The following is a 23672-nucleotide window of genomic DNA, read 5'->3' on the forward strand; positions in this document are numbered from 1 at the left end:
GGTAAGCAAGCAAGGCTGCCTGGGACCGAGGGGCATGGAGACTCGATTGATTTTTTAGCTGCTTTCACCATTTACTCCTAAACTCTTGGTCTGGGAATTGTCAGTTGCCAGAGATGATACTAGAGGATAAGAAGACAACCAAAATAAGCCTAAATATTAAACGCTAAAATGGAATTTCCACATACCCCAGAAATTTTTCCTGGAAAAATCAAATAGAGACATTTGCTTACAGGCCACTTACTATCTTAACAATGAATAGAAATTAGGCAGAAATGTTTAAGTGCAAATCAGCTTTTTGATAGTTGCTAGCGTTGGCTTAGCAGAACATCAATCCAAATGTACCTAAGAGTCTGAGCCTCTAGAAGTACTGCCAAAGCCAACTTTAACTTTGTTCAGGAGTAATGGCGTCTCTAATTCATTTATTGAATCCTCAGGAGTTTTGCTACTCTGATTACGAAACATTGAAGTAATAATTTGTTGTTGAATCAGGACAAGAAGATGATTTTATCAGTCTGATGGGATTGTTTACTAAACTCTCATAAGCTGTTGGGCCTGTGTGTGTGTGTGTGTGCGCGCGCACACTTGCTTTAAGTTTTCCTGATTTGAAGGGATAATTTTAGATACTGCTAGGTAGGCATGGCCATGTGAGTCCTGATCTGCAGTTTTCCCCCCAGTTCTCGTCTTTTGAGTTTAATTAGAAAGCTACAGTGTTTACATTGGGTATTTTTCTTCTGTTTACTTTAATTTCATATAGTATTTTCTGAAAGAGAGCATGGACTTCTCAGTAGGCATCCCTGGAATATCTCCCAGTTGGTGGACACTCTGTGCACCTGTACTGTGCAGCGCTGCGCGGCTTCCAGTGTTGGGAAATTTAGATAAGCAAACTGTGATCCAGTTTATCAAGGTGATTGTAATCTGGGTTGGTGAGATTGGAGAGCCAGTGCTAATTAACATAAGAAGCTGAATGAAAGTATCAGTAAAGTGAGGGAGGAGTCCTCTCTTGCAGAAGCACCTGGGAATCTTAAGCAGGGAAGGCTTGGAGGTTGTAGATAAGCAGGTAAAATATCAAGGGGAGAGAGCACAGCTTTGTCAGTCACAGGCCTCTGATAGCCCAGCTGTGCTGTTAGCACTTCCTCATTGAATCAGCGTTATTTTATGAGAAGAGACTATTTTAATTCTTAAAACTATCAACCAATGGGAGAAAGGCATTGTCAGTTCCACAGTAACACCCCAGTATTTGTGGTGTTTCCTCATTATTGATGGAGTTTCTTCAGTGGATTTCCTTACGAAGTTTCCTGTAGTAAGTAGAGACCTCCTTCTTAATGGATGTGACCTTTTGGAAAGAAGTCATAAAATCTGCTATGTGTTAGGCCAGCGTCATCATCCACCAGCCACTGGTCATTGAGCACATATACGTTACTAACCCAAATTGAGACACACTGTAGGTATAAAAGCCACAGTGATAGTCAAATACTTTGTACCAGAAAATAAAAGACGTAAAATAGTATTGAATTCAGGTTGAAATGATTATACTTTTATATATTGGGTTAAGTAAAATATATCATTAAAATTAATTTCACCTATGTTTTTGTTTCTTTAACATGGCTGCCAGAAAATTTTAAAGTACACAGGTGGCTCTCATTGTATTTTTATTGGAAAGTGCTGCCTTAGATGGTGCTTATGGACTGTTGTTCTAAGAGTTATTTGTAAGATTAACCCAGGTAGTAAAGCTGCATCCAGTTGTGTTCCATGCAGGAACTAGGTGCAGACCCAGCTCTGCCTTTGACTCTTAAGGTGTCCATTCACCTTCCCTGTCTGGGCTAAGGTTTCTCACCTGGACGATGTGGAAAAGATCCACAGGTAGAAGATCGCTTAAGTCCCTTCTCACATTAAATCCAGCTATTCCACTGTCTTCGGGGTTATAAGCTCTTCAAAGTCTAGCAGCTGAAACTGTCCTCATTATTTCAATTCTTAATTTATTTCAGAGAGGTAAAATATATCCTGTAATTACTGTAATTTGGAGCTTCCTTGAGCAGCCTGAGGCTGGAGCCCAGCATCTTTCAATCTGTTCAGTGAGAAGTGAAGCTACGTAACGTGATTTCGAAGGCTTGGGAGTGATGTTCTGCAGGGACACTGCCAGTGCTCTGAAAATACTCAGCTAAGGCTGAAAGTAAACCATGTTTAGTTCCGGTAGTTTTTATGATGTCATTTCAAACAGCTCAACTCAATTAAAAAAAATTTAGTTTTAAAATTAATATTGGAAAAGCTGTTTCTAACCCTACTCCATTGCTTAGCTTTCAAGGTTAATTTTCAGAACCTTTTAGATATGAGAAGGAACAATGCTTGTGTATTTTCAAAGACAGAAATGCAGATGATGTCATACACAAAACGTAAGAATTACTCAGACCTCATCTCATTTTCTTCCGATGGCCATGTGTTTGACTGCAATATTGAATTTGGGCATATGTTGTACTTTGAAAACTTTTAAACAGTGTGCTACTTTGGGATATAGGGTTAATTGAGAGTATTTTATATGTATAATTGAGTAGGTATTTATATGTGTATATGCCTGTGATGATTCATTCAGAGTCATTTCTTAGAAAATAAAAACTGGCCAAAGAACATGCATATTTAAAGACTTTCCATATTTATTATAGTCTTTCTTTCCAGAAAGTCTTTCTTTTCAGTTCATCTTTTATTTGCAGGGTATGAGGCTGCCTGTTCTCTGAAACCACACCAATACTGAAATTAAGATTTTTAAGTTATTTAGATTAATGGGTAAAAAGTTGTGTTTTGTTTTTGTTTGAATTTTTATTTCCTAGATTGCTAGGAAAATCACAAATTGTTTAATGAGCACATTGGCAATTTCTAATTTTTTTTGTGATAGCTTACATTTGGGGTTTATTTAGTCTATTTGTTGTTTGCAATATATTTTTTGATAGGTAATTTTATTTGGATCATATAGAAGCTTCCAAGTTTTTCTTCCCTGCTTTGACTTCAAGCTCTGCTCAGTCATAGAAAGCTCCCTCGACCTGTCCTTATCAATTGGTCTGCTGTACAAACACACGCACAGACCCACGGAGAAAATCACTATAGTCCCCATCCTAACATGTCTGGGAGATGATCAGGTCTTTACAGGAAGTTTAACCCCCATATAGTCCTTCTATTAAAGTATTTATTGGAAAAGTTGTTTGTATTTTTCTCCAAAGCAAATGGAAGCTTCATAGAGATTCTAACTATATTAAGATCTCTGCTATAAACAAAGGTTGTCAGTTTGTTATATTACCAAAGTTTACTTATTTCAGCCACATTGGTATATGCCCTTGCAAAATCGTTTTTATTGATCTTTTGTTACAAGGCCATTAAAAGAAAGATCCATATGAATTAGGCTAATGCTTCTGTTGTTATAACATTATTATAGCTATTTTCATGTAACAATTATAATCTGATATGTGAAAGATTTATTTTAAAAAATGAAGGGTTTACCTGATAGCAAATTATATTACAAGACTATAGTAATTTAAACAGCATGGTATTGGCATAAAAACAGACACATAAATTAATAGAATAGAATAGAGAGCTAAGAAATAAAAGCCCACACCTCTATGATCAATAAATCTATGAGAAAGTGGACAAGAACATATAATGAGATAAAGACAGTCTCTTTTCCATTAATGACTCTGAGAATAATGGATAGATAAGTGCAAAAAATGAAACTAGACCACTTTTTTTTATACCATGCACAAGAATAAACTCAAAATGGATTAAATACTTAAATGTAAGACTCAAAATTGTAAAACTCCTAAAAGAAAACATAGGCATTAAACTCCCTGATATTGCTGTAAGCAATATTTTTTTCTAACATAGTTCCTTGGGCAAGGAAAACAAAAGAAAAATAAACAAGTGGGACTTCATCAATATAAAATGTTTTTGCACAGCAAAGGAAACCATCAACCAAATGAAAAAAAAATCTACCAAATAGGAGATGATATTCACCAATGATACATTTGATAAGGGGTTAATATCCCAAATATATAAGAACACATACAACTTAACACTAAAAAACCAAATACTCCAGTTAAAAAAAGGCAGAGGACCTGAATGAACAGTTCTTTAAAGAGGACACACCGATGTCCTATAGACATATGAAAAGATGCTCAAGGACACTAATCATCAGAGAAGGGCAAATTTAAACCACCAAGAGATACCACCTATTGAAAACAATATGGAGAATTCTGAAAATATTAAAAATAGAACTACCATATGACTCAGCAGACTTACTTCTGGGATATTTATCTGCAGCAATTCAAAAACTTATTCAAAAAAATATATGCACCCCTGTGTTTATTGCAGCATCATTTATAATAGGCAAGATATAGATGCAACCTAAGTGTCCACTGATAGATGACAATTAGATTAAGAAGATTTGGTACATATATATAATGCATATAATAATGGACTATTACTCAGCCATAAAAACGAATAAAATTTTACCATTTGTGACAATATAGATGAAACTAGAGGGTATTAAGCTAAGTGAAACAAGTGAGACCGGAAAGACAAATACTGTATGATTTCACACATATGTGAAATCTAAAACACAAGGTAAATGAACATACAAACAGAAACAAACTCATAGATACAGAGAACAAACCGTTGGTGGCCAAATGGGCGGGGGTTGCAGGACGAGGTGAAAAAGGTGAAGGGATTGAGAATGATGAAATGACAGATACAAAATAGTCACTATAGGAATATAGTCGATCTTACTGGATTATATTCAATTGTAGTCAATAATATTGTAATAACTATGTATGTTGCTGATGGGTGCTATTCTTACTGGGGGATTGCTTCATAAGTTATATAAATGTCTACCACTAGGAAACACACCTGAAACTAATAAAATACTAAGTTATATTGTATTATAAGAAACTTTAATTAAAATAAAGATAATGAAAAATAAAAAAAATTCAGTGCTGGAAAAACATGCTCTTTAGATCCTTTTCCCCCTGATACTTGGTAAACTGGTCATGTTGCAGGTTTTGCTTGGCTGCTTAGAAAGAGCCAAATTTGTAGCTTAATCAAAGTAAGAGTGTTGCCTGTTTTTGACTATTTGTATGCTCTAATTACTTAGTTCATTTTATACTTTCACTCATAATTTTTTAGTTAGTTATTGATTGGAACACAAGATTTTCATGTGTTATTTGGGAGTTAATTTGGTTCATGGCCTCTCCAAAAGCAACAGCAATGGCTGTAACTCCACTTTGGAGGAGGGGTAAGATATTGATAGATTAAACTAACCAATCTCCCATATCACAGTCCCAAAAAGAACAAGGCCTAACAATTTTTACAAGATTGGTAGAAAATATTATCATTTTTTCATAATGATTTTTAAGGTTTGCAACAACAACAAAAAAATAAAATACCGTAAGCATGCATTTTTTCAAGTCCATTCCTAGGCATAAGAGCTGCTACTATACTCAACAGAAAAATGTTGGGAATACTCTCTGTATTATTCCATAGCTATTAATTTTTTTTTTGTATTTTTCTGAAGTTGGAAATGGGGAGGCAGTCAGACAGACTCCTGCATGCGCCCGACCGGTATCCACCCGGCATGCCCACCAGGGGGTGATGCTCTCCCCATCTGGGGAGTCACTCTCTTGCAACCAGAGCCATTCCAGCGCTTGAGACAGAGGCCACAGAGCCATCCTCAGCGCCCAGGCCAACTTTGCTCCAGTGGAGCCTTGGCTGCAGGAGGGGAAGAGAGAGACAGAAAGGAAGGAGAGGGGGAGGGGTGGAGAAGCAGATGGGCGCTTCTCCTGTGTGCCCTGGCCGGGAATAGAACCCAGGACTCCTGCACGCCAGGCTGATGCTCTACCACTGAGCCAACCGGCCAGGGCCCCATAGCTATTAATTTTTGTTGGCTTATGTTAATGTTCAAATGTCTCTGACTCAGGTATCAGTCTCGTTTCTGGATATTATTTCTGTTCATTCATTCGTTGAGCAGTGAATGATGGAATCAGTGACCAATACAAGACTTCTTTGCAAACATCACATCTCCTTTATATGTGTGTCCTTTTGTGGTGGTTCAGGGGTGTGGTCCTGGAAGACTTCATACAAGCAGGTGAAATTATGTAACTGTATCTGCTTATAGAGGATTCAGCAGTTTGACAGAAATCAGCTTTAGAAAGCTAAGCAAAGTATAAAGTAAAAGATGTGTTACTGAAAGTTAAATATTTACTAATATACTAATATTCTTTGATTCCATTTTTGAGCTCCTTTTCCCCAGCTGTTGGAGGTAAGTGAAGTCATCTGTGTATCGCACGGCTTTACAGGGAGCTATTTGCACTATGGTATTCAGGGTATTTCTTCTCCAGGGATATAATTTTTAACTATATTTGAAAGAATGAATTTAAAGATTATTAACTCCCTGAAATTTCAAAATGATGTTTCTGTCATATCAATTTTCTTCCTGCACATTAAAGAATAATATGAGGAAAGCATGAGCTCCGTCACCATAGTTCGATGCTGCTTGGAGATTGGCACTCTCTTGCTAATTGTTTTAGTGGTTTACAATTCATATTCAAAGTTAACTTTCTCTTTCGGCATCAAGTTGAACTGGAGCGACATAGCTGATGTGCTGCTTTGGATGAGAAGGTGTGGCGGATGTAGTTCTGCCTTTCGCGGCGAATTTCGGAAGGAGGCAGACTTAGCCTCCAGTCGGGCTACTAACTGTGCCCACTCACACTGAGGGTGAAAGAAACCTTCTCAAGCAGAGACAGGGACAAGGGGAGCAGAGATGAACAGTCAGGAGGTATAGGGAGGGCAGGAAGGACACCACGTTAGTGAGAGACTACTCAGAATCCAGGCTCTGAGATCAGGGTTGTGAAGGGAAGTGTGCTAGACTGTCATCCAAGCCAGTATCCATTGTCAACCTCACTCTTCCTGGCTGGAGTCTATTGAAACAGCTGGGAAAGGCTTTTCTCAGCTTTCATTATAAGAGGGTTTGTTGTAGGATAATGTTTACTAAATGGCACTCTGTTTACTGCCTCTGCCCTATTTTTTTTGCTTCTTGGCTTGAACACTGCTGCTGTGTCTAGAATCACAGTAATTCAGGGTCCTCTTGTAAGCACGAAGGAAGACTGTGTCATGCCCAGGCTCCGCTGAGTTCCTGTCTAACTCTAGAATCGCAGTAATTCAGGGTCCTCTTGTAAGCACGAAGGAAGACTGTGTCTTGCCCAGGCTCCACTGAGTTTCTGTCTAACTCGAGACTTCCGGTCATACGAGAAAGAAGAAACCCTGAGCTGGAGTCAAAGTTTCTGCGACTTGCATCCAAATGCATTCCTAACTGATGGACTTGGCCACTTCAGCTCACCTGCATTTGCCTTCTGTTTTTTAATATTCTTACTCCCCAAATGAGAGAGATGAAAATATGTAAAACTAAAATTCTCCTAACACTTATTAAAATCTGAAACTTTTACTCTGCTTAGCCAGGATTATCTCTACATATGAGGGACTTCACAGTTGCTTGCTGAATGGATATGTAAGATAGAAGCACCCTGTACACGTGTAGTGATGGAAACCTTTTGCAGTTCTCGGACATGGCTGTGCCGTCCTGCAAAGCACACAGTGTGCCTGTGGTCAGCACCCATCTCTACATACACTGACCCTTGCCCTGGTGCTTCATGCTGTGCAACCCCATCTCTGTTTTTGACTGTTCTTTCTGGAGGGCAAAAAGGGAGGTCTGAGTTCCTGAAAGGATTATATGAACCTTGATTAGACATATAGAAAAATAACTAAGAATTATGTTCCCTGTGTAAGAAGCATTTACATGGATCTCAACCACAGATTCTCTCCAACCAGCTTGGTGTCAGCATGGTTTGGTGCACAGTGGTTATTAAAACCAAACAAAAAATGATGTTTGAAACCACTGTTATCACTGCTGGCTCTGTGATCTTGCCTGTTTTGCAGTGGTTGGGATTAAATGACTGTGTGTGTGTGTGTGTGTGTGTGTGTGTGTGTGTGTGTTTGGCATGTAGTATGGGATTAATAAATGATAACTGTTAAGTTAATGATGGTTGTTATCCTGCAAGATGAGGTTTGGAAGGTGCGACTTTATCGAAACGGAATAAGAAATATAATGCCTGTTTGTACCTGAATCTTACAGAATGGTAGTTCTGGGTTTGGATAGCCTTATCTATTCTCTGAGGTGCTTCTGATTAGTCACTCTGCTCCATTCAAAGCCGTCAATCCAGCACTCTGCTGTGATTGCTTCCTGCCTTGCTCAGAGATGACCGGTTTCAGAGATGTCATTAATAGAACTTTTCCTTTTTTAATTAAAGAAAATAAAGCAAATACATCTTGTATTATACTAGTTGGGAGCCAAAAGGAGGTTGGTTTTTGGATGGCCCTACATTGAACATGGTAACCTTCAAATTCATTAATTAATGTTGATGTGTAATGAGCTAATTAGGATTTTGGGGGCATTCTGGCACTTCCAGTGGCTTATTTAATTATCTGAAGAGGCTTTTACCATCTCAAGAGATACCATGAGCTGCTTTTGGGAACTAACGAACCATCTCAGTTGACAAACGACCTCTCTGAGGAATGTTCCCTTTGAAAAAACTGCCCTTAGAAATCCTGGTTTGAAATCATAAGCAGGAACCCTGATTCAGTGTTGTAATATACTAGTTGCTCGTTCTTGATTGGCATGGGTGTTTTCAGGGATCAAAACAAAAACAGAACAGCACTTCACTTAAATCCTTGCCGTAAGGCTGATTGTTCTCTGGGAAGAAAGACTCTCCGGGAAGGCAGCCAGCAGTGTCCCTTAGAAGAAGATGAGGAGAGAGGCTCATTCAGGGAGATAAAAGGAGGCTGTTGGGCTGCACCAGACCTCTGTCTGTTTTCTTAGTCACGAGACATCGCAGAAAATGGAAGTGGCAATCATGTTGACAGTAACAGTGACTGAGTTCAGTGGATGATGGCCACAGGGAGAGTATTCAGGAAGTAGGCATGTCACAGGGGTCTGTACCTATCTCAGGTCTCAGTTTTTGTGGGTCTGGAGTTCACGGTTTATATCCAAGGGATGGAAAGAGTCAGCACTTATGTGACGGGTCAGAGTTACAGGTAAAAACGTGTAAATGGAAGTGTCATAAGTGAAAGGAGAGTAAAAAGGAAATTCGGACTGGAAATATCCCAGAGAGAGAACATGATCTGTGCTGGAACTTTGCTTTGTAAAGCAAAAACTACTCATGACTTGATTAGAATGTGGACAAGATTTGATTTTCCATTTTGGAATCAAGCACTTTTTTCTTTAAAAGAACAATGTTAATTTTAATATACACTGAAGGTGAAGCAATAATAATACTAATTTGGTAACAAAAATAAAAACAGCAGATAATATTCTTAGGTGTTGGGAGGTACTGAGTTAGGACATCTGGCATCTGGATAATGGGAGTGGAAGAGGTAGAGGGAAGAATATGGGATTTGCGTGAGATCGTGCAGGACTGGGGGAATTTCCACCTGCCAAGTTAGGGCAGTGGGGGCAGGGAGGGCCAAAATGAATATAAAAGAAAGAAATGGAAAATCACTTTGCAAAAATAGGTTTGTGTAAGAACTAATGAGGTTTAGGATACAACCTTTAAGATTCTGAGCTTAACTTATCAGGAACAGGGGTCTTTATTATTTTTTTTTTGTGTGACACAGACAAAGGGACTATTAGATAGGAACAGACAGGAAGGGAGAGAGATGAGAAGTATCAAGTCTTCGTGGCGACACCTTAGTTGTTCATTGATTGCTTTCTCACATGTGCCTTGACCGGGGGGCTACAACAGACTGAGTGATCCCTTAATTGAGCCAGCGACCGTGGACTGAAGCTGGTGAGTCTTGCTCAAAACAGATGAGCCTGTGCTCAAGTTAGTGACCTTGGGGTTTTGAACCTGGGTCCTCTGTGTCCCAGTCCAATGCTCTGTCCATTGTGCCACCACCTGGTCAGACAGGAACAGGGGTCTTAAAGGCATCAATGTAGAGAAGTAACACAATCAAAAACTAGCCTGTGTTTTAGGTAAAGGTAAAAATTAATTATTGAAATTTGGAAAATCCCTTATGATATCTGATTTCAAACTGAAAGTTAATATGTAGATTGTTAAATATTACTTTTAAAGATTCTGAAAAAAAATAGGATGTCCACCTGTGTGAAGAAGTCAATAATAGCATTTTTCTAGCCATCTTCATTATCCTTAAAATATTTCTCGGTGTTCATAATGGCAAACCTGTCCCACTTAAATCAGAATTTCATAACCGTTCCATCATGCTACATTATTTCTGGTAAAACTGTTCCACCTGAGTGCACACACCTATTAGTATTAAGTCATATTGGATAATGAAGCACTGTTATTCCCATGAACCCGTGTTAGGTGTACTAGGGATTTTAATTAAATATCTGAATGGGTGTTGTATAGTTGAGACTCTCTAGAAAGCATCTGTCAGGGTTAATATTTTACAAGTTAGCTATGCTTCTTTCAACCTTTAATTATAATATTCTAACTCTTTATTCTTAGTTACTGCTAATAATTCCAAGGTGATACAGAGAGAAATTACTTGATTATCCAAGTGACTGCACATATCAAATGAAATAGACAGCAATCTCACTGTCTATACATTTTATAAGTAAGCATTATTAATATGATATATATATATTTTTAATTGTCTCTTTTTTCTAAGAGGAATTGAAAAATGCATGCTATCCTGTGGTTGGGGAGGTGTAATGCCTGGCACATATATAACTAAACGCAGTTCTCAGTAGTAGCCATGTTAGGCTCCTGCATTAAATAAGCAAGTATACTTCTTGATCACTGTCAGTTCTCAGCTCGCTCAGGCATTGATCTGTAGTTCTTATTTATTTATCACAGTGTCCTGCTTGACTATCTTAAGTCCATTTCACCGTGTAAGCATGTGATCTTGCCACTTCCTTCTTTCCATGTAGACTGTGGCCATCCCTGTGGATGGAGCACTCATCAAGGACTTGCTTTGGACTTTCATTCAGGAACATAAGACACATTGTTAGTGTTTTCACGTGTGAATCCACCCCTTTGGACTAGCCTCATCTGAGACATTCATGTTGTGGACTGTTCAAAAGAAGGCTGGCTGGCTGCTGTTCCTGGTGTGAAGAAGGGGACATTCATGATGCCAGCTTTAATCACTAAGAACTGGTCATGGGAGTGAATGCAGGACTATTTTATTGAATCTGATTTGACTTATTGGTGGTTTCCAGGTACTGTTTTGAAAAAAATAATATGTTAATTGTATGTTTCTATTTAAGTGTCAAGCAAGATAGTACTGTTCTGTTGCTGGATCTGCAAACTTGACTTACTGTGAACCTCCGGCCAGTCAGAAGTTATTCCTGCCCCTAAGGAAGAAAGCTTAACATTTATTTTCAGAATATGAAAGAAAACTTTGATACTCTAAAGTAAAATAAATTAAAATATTTTAAAATACAAGGCAAGTTTTTCTTTCTGAATCTTCTTAATTTCTGATTTTTTCTAATGCTGCTGCATTGGATGATGTTCTGTATTGCTATACTGATTCATAAGAGCAAGAGAGAAGAGCTGGACCTCTCTTTATCTCTCGAGTAGAAAATTCTCATTATGGAGACTCAGAGAGCCTTCCAGATTTGAAGTCTGTCTTCCTAAAGGATCAGAATGATGACAGTAAACAGAACTGAAACCTGAAGAAGTCATATTTAGGACTAGCAGTTCTTGATTTCTAGGAGGATGATCTCAGTATAGTTCTTATTTCTTACCTTATTCTGTTTTGTGGATAGGAGTAGCACTTTATTCTGGAACTCTTGTGTCTGTTTCTCTGACCGTTGGGAGACTACATTGGCTTGCAATGGAGAATAACACTGCAAACGTATTAACAGGATTATCTTGACCTATTCAAGATCTTAGTTCCTATGGTTTTCAGAGCACATTCTTATACTCATTTGTCCTGACAGTACTGTTATTTAGAATATACTGTTAAAAAGTATTTTAAAAAACAGGTAAAATTATAATCCTCATGCAGGTATAAAATGAACACGTTAAACATTTAACTCAGTGAGGGAACCACTACAATGTTATAATGAGTGCAAAAGGGAATCCAAAGAGCAGATCTAATTATAAATCAGTAATAATGAAAAGTGGTACAAAATGGAAATAGAAGTAGCCTCTTTCCTAGTGGGAGAGAGAGGTCTCTTAAAGCTCCAGGAGACAGAATGTTGCCTGTCTCACAGGCAGATACTGTTTTGCATTGCGATCAGTGAACTACAATTTGTGGAGCTGAAACATAGGCCAGAGCAAGGTCAGAATGAGATAGCCTGCAAGAGTTGGCTGTTGACCATGCAGTTTTCTCCTGAGGGAGAGATTTTTCTCCACAATATTTTGTGCACTCTTTATTTAGATAACTAATATTTATTCATTAATTCATCCCTAGCAGGTACCTAAGAACACCTGATGACTTCTACCTGGTTTTAAGTTCCCCTCTGCCTCTCACTTGTTTGTGAATAACAATTACTATGTTTGCTATGTGGCATTATAATTTAATATGATCTCTTTCAATTTCTCTTCAAGACTGGGACTGTGTCTTATTTTTCATTTTTGTTGTATCTGTGCAGTATTTGGCACATAGACAAAATTTGTAAGATGTTGGCAGAACGAATGAATGAATGAATGAATGAATGAATGGCTGATGCCAGTATGCTTGATTGGAGGGTGCATGAGCGCATGTGTAATAGGCAAACATTTGTCAACCTGTATGATGCACCAGGGGTATGAGTAAGGTGTAGTCATCTGTGGATTTCCCTCTGAGGATAGTGCGTCATATTTTATCATTAAATTAAACTGCATGCTTACCTGACTTTTTCTACTGCCTTACAATTAGACCTCAGGAAAATCCTTTATACCTTGCCAATCTCAATTTATATTTATAAAATATAGTCTTCTTATTTCCTAACCACTTAACAGAAATTTAAATATCACAGGCCTTTCAACATTATAGTAATATACAATGTTTGCAAAAGTAGTAAATTTTCTATAAGAATGAGCAATGAGCTTGGACTGTGTTAGAAGATTTGATGTGGGTAGTCAGACTTCTAGTATTTATGGCAATGTCGCAAAAGCAATGAAAGAAGAACTCATTCCTTCTTTTGAACTTTTAACTTTATTCCCATAATCTCTTGCAAATTTTGTATGCATGTGAGGAGTTAATCCTTTAATAGTTGAATCTGTAATCTATTAGTACTTTTCTTTAGTTAACTGAGTGAGCACTGAGTTTACAATGAATAGGCAGAGACTAAACCTACCCACAGTCTATTACTTAAAGGTTCCTCAGTCTGAGATTTACACACAAAATTGTGTTTCTTTAGGGATTCCTGTTTGAATATATGTTTGCACACATGTGCTCAAAACAGTAAAAAGGTCCCGGAAACCATAAACGCTTCCTGCAGAGGAGTAGAGGGCAGTACAGAGTGCTTTGACTCTTGAGTTTGAGCTCTGTCTGTTTCTACTTGCATGACTTGAAAAGCTACTTAATGCCTTTCAGTTTTATTTTCCTTGTATCTAAAATGAGAAGAATAACCCTGGTTTCCTAGGGCCGAGGTGGAGGTCAGGGAGGCAGTGAATGCAGCTGACTTGTGGGAAGCAGCTGTGCCAATGCCAGCTCCGCAGCCCTGCCCGGGGCACGCCGGCCCTCCCTGCGTCTGTTCATCCCTCTTCCTTACTTTCTACCTGCCCTCCTCTTCATTCACTACCTTCTTTCAGTCTTCACTATTTAGCTCTAAGTTCACTTCTTCCTACCTTGTGTTTGTTTCTCTTGTCTCTGCCAATGGGACTGTGAGCTCACGGCTGGTAGAGGCACTGGCTGGTCTTGCTGAGTGCCCCGTGAGCACTGCACAAGGGTCTGGCATACTGCCCAAGCCCAGTGGACTGAAATTCAGCACTGAAGTCTCTTCATTTTTACCTGTGCTCTCTAGAAACCAAAGAAATTGTCTCTAAAGCACAGATTGAAATGGCATTTATGTTAAAAGGTACTTTCCGTGGTCCTGAAAGGAGCTTGGCTTCTAGCAGAGCATTAGATTTTTGTTCTGCTGCCCTGTCGTTTGAGCTTGCAGTTCTGCTTCCCAGACAGACTCGGCTATGCGCACCTTCCTGAATTTACGGCAGCCTCTGGGTCTCAGGGAGTGAGGACTAACCTCAGGCCAAATGCATCCACATTCTCAATCACTAAAGTGATGCTACAGGAGCACACATCTGGGAATCAATGCTTGTGGTATTCAAGGCAACGTATTACAACATGCATTTCTTTTAACTCCCTGTGTTCTAAAGCTGAAAGGCAGTCATAGGAAATTCAGACCCTATGGTTTCTTTATTCTGATTTTCTTCTTCATGGTGTATTCATCCCTTCTGAGCATCCTTGGGCCAGCATTGCTTTTTCTCTAAGAATTGTAGAAAAATTGTATGCTCATTGCTTATGTTTAGCACTGTTGCTCTGCTAAATGATAGTCCAGGGATCTTATTAAAAATCAATTCAGGATTTGAATTTTCATTCTCTTCAATACTGTGGCATTATTTTTCTTTCTGAAAATATGTCACCATATATGAGACTATTTATATATTTCCTATCAATTGTTATGAAGATATTTCTTATCTGCTTAAGAAATAAGTAAAAAACAGGTGCCTAGAGATTGGGGGGAAAATTTGTGAAGTTTCCCCTGGATTCTTTCTGTGGCTAGGTGAAGGGACAATTGTTTCTTTCATACTCTGCTTAACCCTCTGAGTAGTACAAACATTCATGTCCATCCTCGTGCCTCCTGACCATCCAGAGTACGATCATAACATGTGTAAGGCACAACATCAAAAAAGGCACATGTATGTTCTTCTTGCTTCCATAAATTGATTATCAAACAAACATGATTTTTTAAGTTAATAGAACTGTGACTGGAATGAATTTCATTTTTTGAAAAAAAAACCCTCACTCCTGGGGGCCAGTGAGCATGAAAGAAACCTCACTACTCAAAGGGTTAATAATTTGTGGGGGGTGTTGCACTCGGCAGGACTTACTGTGCTGAAAATATGATTGGTAATTGTCCTTTTAATCACCACATGATTAGAAGACGTCCTGACAGTTAAATTGAGTGACCTGAATTTTTCTATGTACAATCAACTTTTACGATATTTCATTGAGGCAGTAAGCTACATTTCAAGGCTGCTATGCTGTTGCACGTATGTGAAGAGCAACAGCATGTACCTGCTATTTCTGCAGGGGAATCTGGGGCTGTTCCTTGCTGTTCGTCTATTATTTTGATCCTCAGCAATAGATTCATGGGCAGGAGTGGAACTTGGAAGGATCTGGGTTTACTTACAAGGGCTTTTAAGAAACAAGAAACAAGAGAAGGTAATCAAGATGGTTGTGAAGTGGTGGGGATTTCTAGCAAGAACTGCATTTAATCTAAAGGTTGACTTACACTGTAGGCCATCAGATCAGAACTATTCCTTACTCTCAATTAGATAAACATGCTAGCATCAAAAGGAAGTTGTGGTGATAAAGGGAGAAAATTAAACTTGAAGGATGCTTGTTCAGGGCCAAGCATTTAGACTGTGTGCTTTCATAATTTCTGTCTTATTTAATCCTTCTAACAATCCTGAAAAACACAGATTATTATCCCCATTCCACAGATTAAGAAAGCAGGTTCAGGGAAATTAAACTAAACTTTCTACTTGCAAAGGTTCCACTAATGAAAATTTAGTCAAAGCTGAACCTTTATGATTCATAGCCCTTGAAATAAATGTGATGCTAAAATCAAGACATGACTGCCCTGGCTGGGTAGCTCGGTTGGTTGGAGCATTGAGCCAAAGTGTGCAGGTTGCCGGTTCGATCCTCGGTCAGGGCACATACGGGAACAGATTGGTGTTCCTCTTTCTCTCTCTCTCTCCCTTCCTCATTAAAATCAATAAATAAAAACTTAAAAAATAAAATCAAGATATGCCTTTCTTTCCTGTAGAATACCCACCATATATATATTTTATTGTGGTAAATAACACATTGCATGGGACCTACCCTCCCAGGAAATGTTAAAGTGTTTGGTAGTCTTGTTAAATATAAGTGTAGTGTTATACAGCAGATCTCTATACCATTTCATCCTGCATCACTGAGACTTCATGCCCACAGAACAGCAACCTCCATGTGTTTTTGGACCTCCTGTATTCCCCATGTATAAGACGCCACCCCCTGTAGAAGACGTACCTTAATTTTGTGGCCCAAAATTTGAAGAAAAAATGCATTACATAAAGTTATTGACCTCAAGTTTTATTCATCATAAAATTCATACAGCTTATCACTGTCAAAACTCCCATCCATTAGCTTATCCCCATCTGTGTCTGATGATGAATCACAGTCTTCAACAATGAGCACAGAACTAAGTGTGAAAAAGCTGGAAATGCAAGTAAAATAATCTACAACCACTGTATAAGACGCACCAGTTTTTAGACCCCAATATTTTTGGAAAAAGGTGTGTTGTATGCATGGGAAATGTGGTGTATTCCCCTGTCTTCTTTCTGCCACGTTTGGTTGTTTTTTACTTTTGCTTTTGGGTCAAGAAGGAAATAGTGTCAATGCAATGGTAAGCTCATGGTCACTGTTTAGCCAACAGGTCTTGGGGTAGTAACTTCTTATAACATGGCTCTAGGCAGATTCACAGTGATGATTAAACTATTAACAAGCTGTGTACTAACAATGAGCTGTAAATTAGGTTATAAATTATAATCACCAGCACAGTGTCTGTTTCCTGTAGGCTACAGACTCCCCCTTTGAATTCCAAGTTGACAGTGCCCCTCTGAGTCACACAGGAGATATTTCAGTCACACTTACTTGCGAACCCCCTGTGGCAGATCACAGACAGCACTTCTCCTTCCTGTGGAGAAGCCTCTGGATGGAGTCAGACGGCCTATCAGACCCTGGCTCCCCTCCAGGGAACAGTCAGGGTCCGGCACTGCCAGACAGCCCCCTGGCTCTGAGGCCGGCCAGGAAGGCAGAGCACAAGGACTCCCTGTGTGCTTTCACTGGGCTCCGTGCCCAGCTCCATCAGGCAGGAACAGGGAGCTCAGCAGATTGCAGTGTGGTCTCCATGACACTGGGGCCACAGATTAGCTACAGCGGTCCCCAGGCACCCGCACTGTCCTGGACGTACGCACATGACATTCCACCAAACAAATCCTGTAGGAGAAGCTAATCCTGGCTCTGACCCAAGGCAAGGAAAATATCTTCTCCTTCCTTTCTGCCTTGTTCACATTATTTTACCAGTTTCAGTATGACATGATGGGGCTTTTTCTAATAAGCAGATGAGTCTTCTAAACTAGCCTAATAGCAGTGGCATGTCTTCATGAACACATGAAGCCTTGGAGAACATCAGGTAGGAGACGTGTGCCAGCCCCAGCTCACTGGGCAAGTGTCCACTGGGCACCTAACCGTGGTGAGTCTCAGTTTCCACTTCTCTTAATTGGAATACTAATGGCCACGGCCTCATGCATACTTCACAGGGTTGCTGTGAGAATTAAGGGAAAAGTGAATGCACAGGAATTTGGGAAACTGTAAACATGACGTACGTATACTGTGTTGTCTGCACACCTAGTTGAATCAACTGAGTAAGGTTGGGTCTTTTTGACACATGGAAGGTGTCACAGGTGCCTTGAAAAGCATGGAAAGGAGTGTTAGTGTCGAGGGGGAGAGAGCAAGAAAGCATAGGGGGACAAACTAAAACAAAAATCTCACAAACCCTTTGGAAAGTAACGCTCTGACATCTAGTGATATCTTACAGTGTTGATCTTGTTCATTATGGAATGGCCAAGCAATTTAATTCTTCATTAGTTGTTTAATTAATTTGGGGGGGGGTAGAGAGAGAGAGGTAGTCAGAGAGAGAGAGAGAGAGAGAGAGAGAAGCATCAACTTGTTCCACTTATTCCATAATGGGTGTTATGTACCCACTGATTGTTTCTCATGTGTGCCCTGGCCAGGGGTCTAGCCAGCACCCTCGGGATTGAACTGGCATGAGCCAGCGACCTCAGTGCTCCTACACGATATTCTATCCATTATGCCTCGGGCCAGGGCATTCATCAGTTGTTTAAAAAATACTTTGATAAACTAAAATCATACCACCCCATATCCAGGAACCTGTATGTTCTGAATTACTTATACTTGTAAGCTTTCTTTTGAAAAATGTAGTCCAAGATTATTTTATAATTTTACCTTTTCCTGTTAGAGTCTTAAGTTATCCATAGATAAGCTCACTTAACAATAGTGCATGTAATTAATATTTTCTAAGCTCATGCCAAGTGCCAGGCAGAATGCTAACCTTTGATCATCTGTTGTTTTGTTAATCCTCATTGCAGCCCTCTGGTGGTGGGTGTTAGTATTACATCAATGCATCAGATGAGGCTTCTGGGAGAATTTATGTAACTCAACAAAAATGATGGCCCTCGTATAACAGAGTGAGGACTCAACTTCAGACCACTGAAACTCAGAACCTGTGATTTTTGTTTAGATTTTGTTCGGGTAGCCATGCAAGATCCCATTTGCCAAGCCTGCAAGGGGTTTGCATGGAGCTAATTTGGCCTTCACCAAATGCTCCAGGCGCTGCAGGACAGGAACTGGCTGAGCATAATGACCAGGCTCCCACCTTATCTGTTTGCTTTTCTGACTGCCACCTAAGCTTTTGTTGGTCTTGCCTTCTTCCTCTCACCTTCACACTTGACATGTATCCTGTCCTGTCTTTGCCAACTGGACAGTGTGGTTTCTATCACCCGCTTTTCCATGTGTTCACTCCCTGTGCAGCCTGCTCCTGCTTCTTGGCCAACACTGGTCTAGTGAGAAATACAGAGGCCACATAGTCTGTTGTCACATTGTTTTATGAAGCATTCCAACCCCACTGAGCTCAGAAGAGGATGCTAAGCATATCTATGAGACCATTGCACAGTTGTCTATTTTTGTAAAAAGAAAATGTATTCAGATAATATTTACCAAGGCATCCAAGTTAACTAATCCCCAAAGGCAAACAGGATGTATTATATAAAGAAGATAATGTGTTATGCAGTTTAAAACTCTTAGAAAGGTGCTCATTACTTGTGAACAAAGAAATTCCAGGGCAGGGCTACTCATTTGTGAATGATGATTAGTGCAGCCAACGCCCCAGTAGTAGCAGGAAAGGGTGTCATAAAGTGATCCTACTTCCATTAGAAAATAATGACTGTCTTGGCTAAGCAACATCTTTTTAAATTAAATACCAATAATTCCTAGTAATCAGAGAGCCTATTAGCCATGAAATTTGATTTCAATATCAGGGTATATTCACTTATCAAATGGGACCCAAATAATTGTGGGTGGAATATATAAGACCTAATTAGGGGTAGTGTTAAATATTATGGGAATGGCACTGGAGTATAGTTCCAGCTCTGGGGAAATCTGGCATTTTATAATTTCAAAGCGAGTTAGCCTGGTGATTAGCAGAATTAAGTCATTAATTTCTGAGGCATGATATTTCCTCTTAATTCTCTTGAGAACCCGGGGTTTTGCAGAACAGCGAACCCATCATGAATTTATACTAGTCCCACAGGTCTTTTCCATATTTTCCTCAGCTGCCTTGAGACAGATGCAGAAATCTTGCCATGGAGTTAGCCTTAATTTGTGGAAGAAGGTGTTCTTAACCCTAAGAATGACCATTCGGAAGCCTGGAGCCACCAAGAGTTTATTCCGGCAGGACTCCCTCTGAGTTCCCCATCTTTTCTCTTGGTGTCTCACCTGTTCTCGTACCCTCCAGCTCACCTGGTCAGCACCTCTCAATGCTTCCCAGTCCCCTTTTTAGGGAAATGGGAAGCAAATATTTCCTGTGTAGCCACTCATGCCACAAACTTGTCGAGTGACCCAGACCCAGTTTTTGGAAGTTGGTGCTGACTGATTAGGTCCGTGATAAGGAAACACGGCTGTGGTGTACAGAGGTAGCCAGGGGGAAAAGAGGAGTCACACCTAGTCTAGCCTCAATACATTTGTCCTTTGCGTTATCCCCATTATGGATATAACATCTGATAAGGCTTTGGTGAATATATTAATCTGCCATAAATACCTTTATTTAAATGTCTCTGAATACATTTTTAAAAGGCTTTAAACTCAGAAACCCTTGCTTCTCACCAGTAGCACTGAGTTTCACTACCATCTTCCAACAGTTCAGATCTAAGGTAGGGGCTTTTAGTATTTTCAGATGTGCATACACATGTGTGCATCTATATATAAACCACATGCATATACACATGTGTACACAATAACATGCATGTACACATACAGATATATTATGCATACATATAGCAATACATCTTATACACACATATGCATACATAGATAGACATAAAATCTTACATGATATTTTTCTTCTGATCTGTGGGGAATGAATTTTGCCTAATTGACAATCTCTACATATATGATATATATATATATATATATATATCTCCAAACTGGTTGGCAAATTGTATCAATACTTTAACTGTGTATCATTCTTTAAGACAAATTTCAGAGCAGAACTTTTGGCAGATAAAGTGCAGTGGCAGGCTCTCTAAATAATAAGAGAGAAGATTCCAACAGAGACGTACAGAGAGGGAAAAATAAGTTCCCTGCTGTCACACACCAGGAAGGGTCAAGCTATGCATTCCATCCTAGTTTATCTGCCTCCAGTTTCCATATTCTGTTCATTGCATTAACACTTGGTCCAAAAAAGAAAATACCAAATTTTCTCTTCTTATTTTGTCACATCTCAGCTTTTTTTTTATATATTTGCATAAAAGCTAAGGCTCATGTGGATCAACTGTCCTTCTAAAAGCCTTTGCAGTAGAAAATGAGAGAAGCATGGCTTTCAGACATGCCGAGTAATGAACACATTTGCTTGGACACTCGTTGTGGTGCATGATTTAGAGCTAATGAGTAAAATGTGTAGAGTTAATAGGTAAACATTGCGTGTCAGCTCATTTTAGAAAGGATCAAACAGCCTGCATATTTTTGTCAAAAGAGATAGTAACCTATCTCTCTACCTACTTAGAAAATGTACTTGCCAGATTTCTTGCAAATATTTTCATTCCTAAGGCCTTTGATGTTTTATGAATTTGTGAGTTCACCTTGTATCATTTATATTAAGAAGTCACTGTGGCTTTTTGGTCCTTTAAATGGAATTCTTTCCCCCAAGTGGGAAACTAAGCAATGTGGGTTTACAGGGCTTCCTTAAAGATCTGTGTGTAAATCTCGTTAATGTTACTCTTTCAATAAGCTGATCCCCCGTCAGTTCTACAATAGATACTGCAATGTGCTACAGTAAGGATGGGCTCGTTTTCTCCTAGTATGAAAGTGGCCAGTTTGTACTTACTTCCTGATATCAGTGCCCTTCTCTTGGCTTTACCTGTCAATCAGCTCACTCCTCCGAATCTAGCTATGGACCTGGTTGTTTGCCCAGTGGCTAATGCCACTATCAGGAACTATTTTTATGTAAGGGTGAATACTGTCTCTCATTTGTAGGTTACTCCACAATTCATCCTTTCCTTCAAAAACAGGTGTTTTTTTTTTTGCTTTGGTGTGAAACAACATTCCTGAATATATCTGTAGGTAGCTGATAAGTCACAAAGTGTTCCTGAGCAGGCAACTAGATAGAGGAAAAAGGTCTGTATTTGTTGTTGTTTTTTCCCTATAAAAGAATGATTGGTTAGCTAATGTGTATGTTTCTTTCAATGACATTGTGTTCTTCCCAACACTGAGAGTGGAGACTGTTTAGTCCAGTCTTTTTATTTTGCAGTTAAGAAAACTGAAGCCCAGGGAGATGAATTGACTTGATCAAATCATTCAGCATGACAGCTGGGGCGTGAACCCATGGACTCTGAGTCCAGGTAGAGTTTTCTTGGAGATACTGTTTTAACATCGCCAGCCAGGTACAAGAGGAATGTAAGATTTCAGAAAGATTTTTGCCCAACCAATACAAATTCATTCAAAGACAGTTTGGGGGAATATACTAATTTTGAGTGTAGTAAAATTAAAAATAGGACAATTTTTTAAAATCCAAGTATCTTTACTTTATTGAAATTTTAAACTGGCATATGATATTTGTTACTCTTGCATTCACTCCCAGTGGTAGTTTTAAAAGTAGGATTGGGAATTAGTTTTTTTTTTAAATTTAGCTTTAATCTTCACAAATATCTATGCATAATCTTACATTTTCAAATATGATATATTTTCAGAGGTCAAAGGATTAAATGAGAAATGTCTAAAATGTCTTGAGAAAATTAAAATTTTTAAATGTTGTATTCAGAGAAATTGTTCAATTTCTCATCCAAACTGTATAAACAAATTACAAATAAGGCCCTGGGCTGTGGCTCAGATGATAGAGCATTAGGCCCAGCATAGGGATGTTCTGGGTTTGATTCCTGGTCAGGGCACACAGTAGAAGCGACCATCTGCTTCTCTCCCCTTCCCTCTTCTCCTCCTCTCCCTCTTCTCTTCTAGCAGCCAGTGGTTTGATTGGTTCGAGCATGGCCCCAAAGCTGAGGACAGCTTGTTGGAGCACGACAGTCTCAGGCACTAAATATAGGTCTATACTTGAGCATCGCCCCAGATGATGTTGCCAGGTTGATCCGTTGGGGCACTTGCTGGAGTCTGTCTCACTTTCTCCTCTTGTCTCACCTAAAAAACAAAACAAAACAAAACAAATAAATAGAGTTCATCATATGGTATTTTTTCACTATTTACTACTCTAAATTGTAACTTTAATGGACTTATATGGGAGACAAAGTGCACACACTTATAAACAAAGGATACATTTAGAATTATTAATGGAGTCTTGAATTTTTCTCACAGGAAAGTTCATTGTGGTTGGAATTCATTAGTGGCAATGATATGTGGACACTTAACCTCCCATTCTCAAATGAAAAATGTTCACAATTTTTCAATGTCTATTTTATTAGACCATTTGAGTTATATGAGCTGGATATTTCTTGTGATAGTTTTGTCATTGAGTTTTTATTTGTTTTAATATCAAGGGGAATTGAATGCTAGGTCAGAATATCTTGAATGAAATTAATAGACAAATCATTTTGAATAATAATTACATAGTAGAATGCAAAGTGATACATAGTGGTAACATTCTTAAAACATTTTAATAGAGATTTTCTTTTCCTAAAAGTACCTGAAATTCTAGTGTCATTTCAGTTATGTGATAGTGATTGTTAGATATGTAGAAGTTTCTTGCTTTCTCATTTAAAATGTATGAGAATCTGTGCCAGTGTATTTGATCCTTGGGAAATAAATGAGGTCATTAAAATAACATTAGGACTTTAAGCTTGTCAAACCCAGAATTATTAACTTTAAGTGAGGACAATGGCTTGGCAGAAAATGTTAATGACTCTTTAAATGCTTAATTCAAGTGGTGTGATGGTTCTGTAACATTCTACATTCTATTGATAATACCTGAGGGAGAACAAAACAAATAAGCAAGCTCAATTCCTGAGCTGATAGGTTTATTTTTAAGTGTCTCTTATTCCTTGCCTCAATCAAATTACTCAGTCCGGAATAATATATTTAAGAAACAAACAAACAAACCCGTATTCCCCCATGTTATAAGATGC

General features: G+C 38.9%; 1 protein-coding gene across 4 annotated transcripts in view; it reads left to right on the forward strand.

Moving 5' to 3' along the window:
• The window catches only part of NRG3 (neuregulin 3), a 1278837-nt gene that overhangs the window by 186141 nt on the left and 1069024 nt on the right, over positions 1-23672 (forward strand). The window lies entirely within an intron of this gene.

The sequence above is a fragment of the Saccopteryx bilineata genome, chromosome 9, assembly GCF_036850765.1.
Source record: "Saccopteryx bilineata isolate mSacBil1 chromosome 9, mSacBil1_pri_phased_curated, whole genome shotgun sequence".
Classification (NCBI taxonomy): Eukaryota; Metazoa; Chordata; class Mammalia; order Chiroptera; family Emballonuridae; genus Saccopteryx; species Saccopteryx bilineata.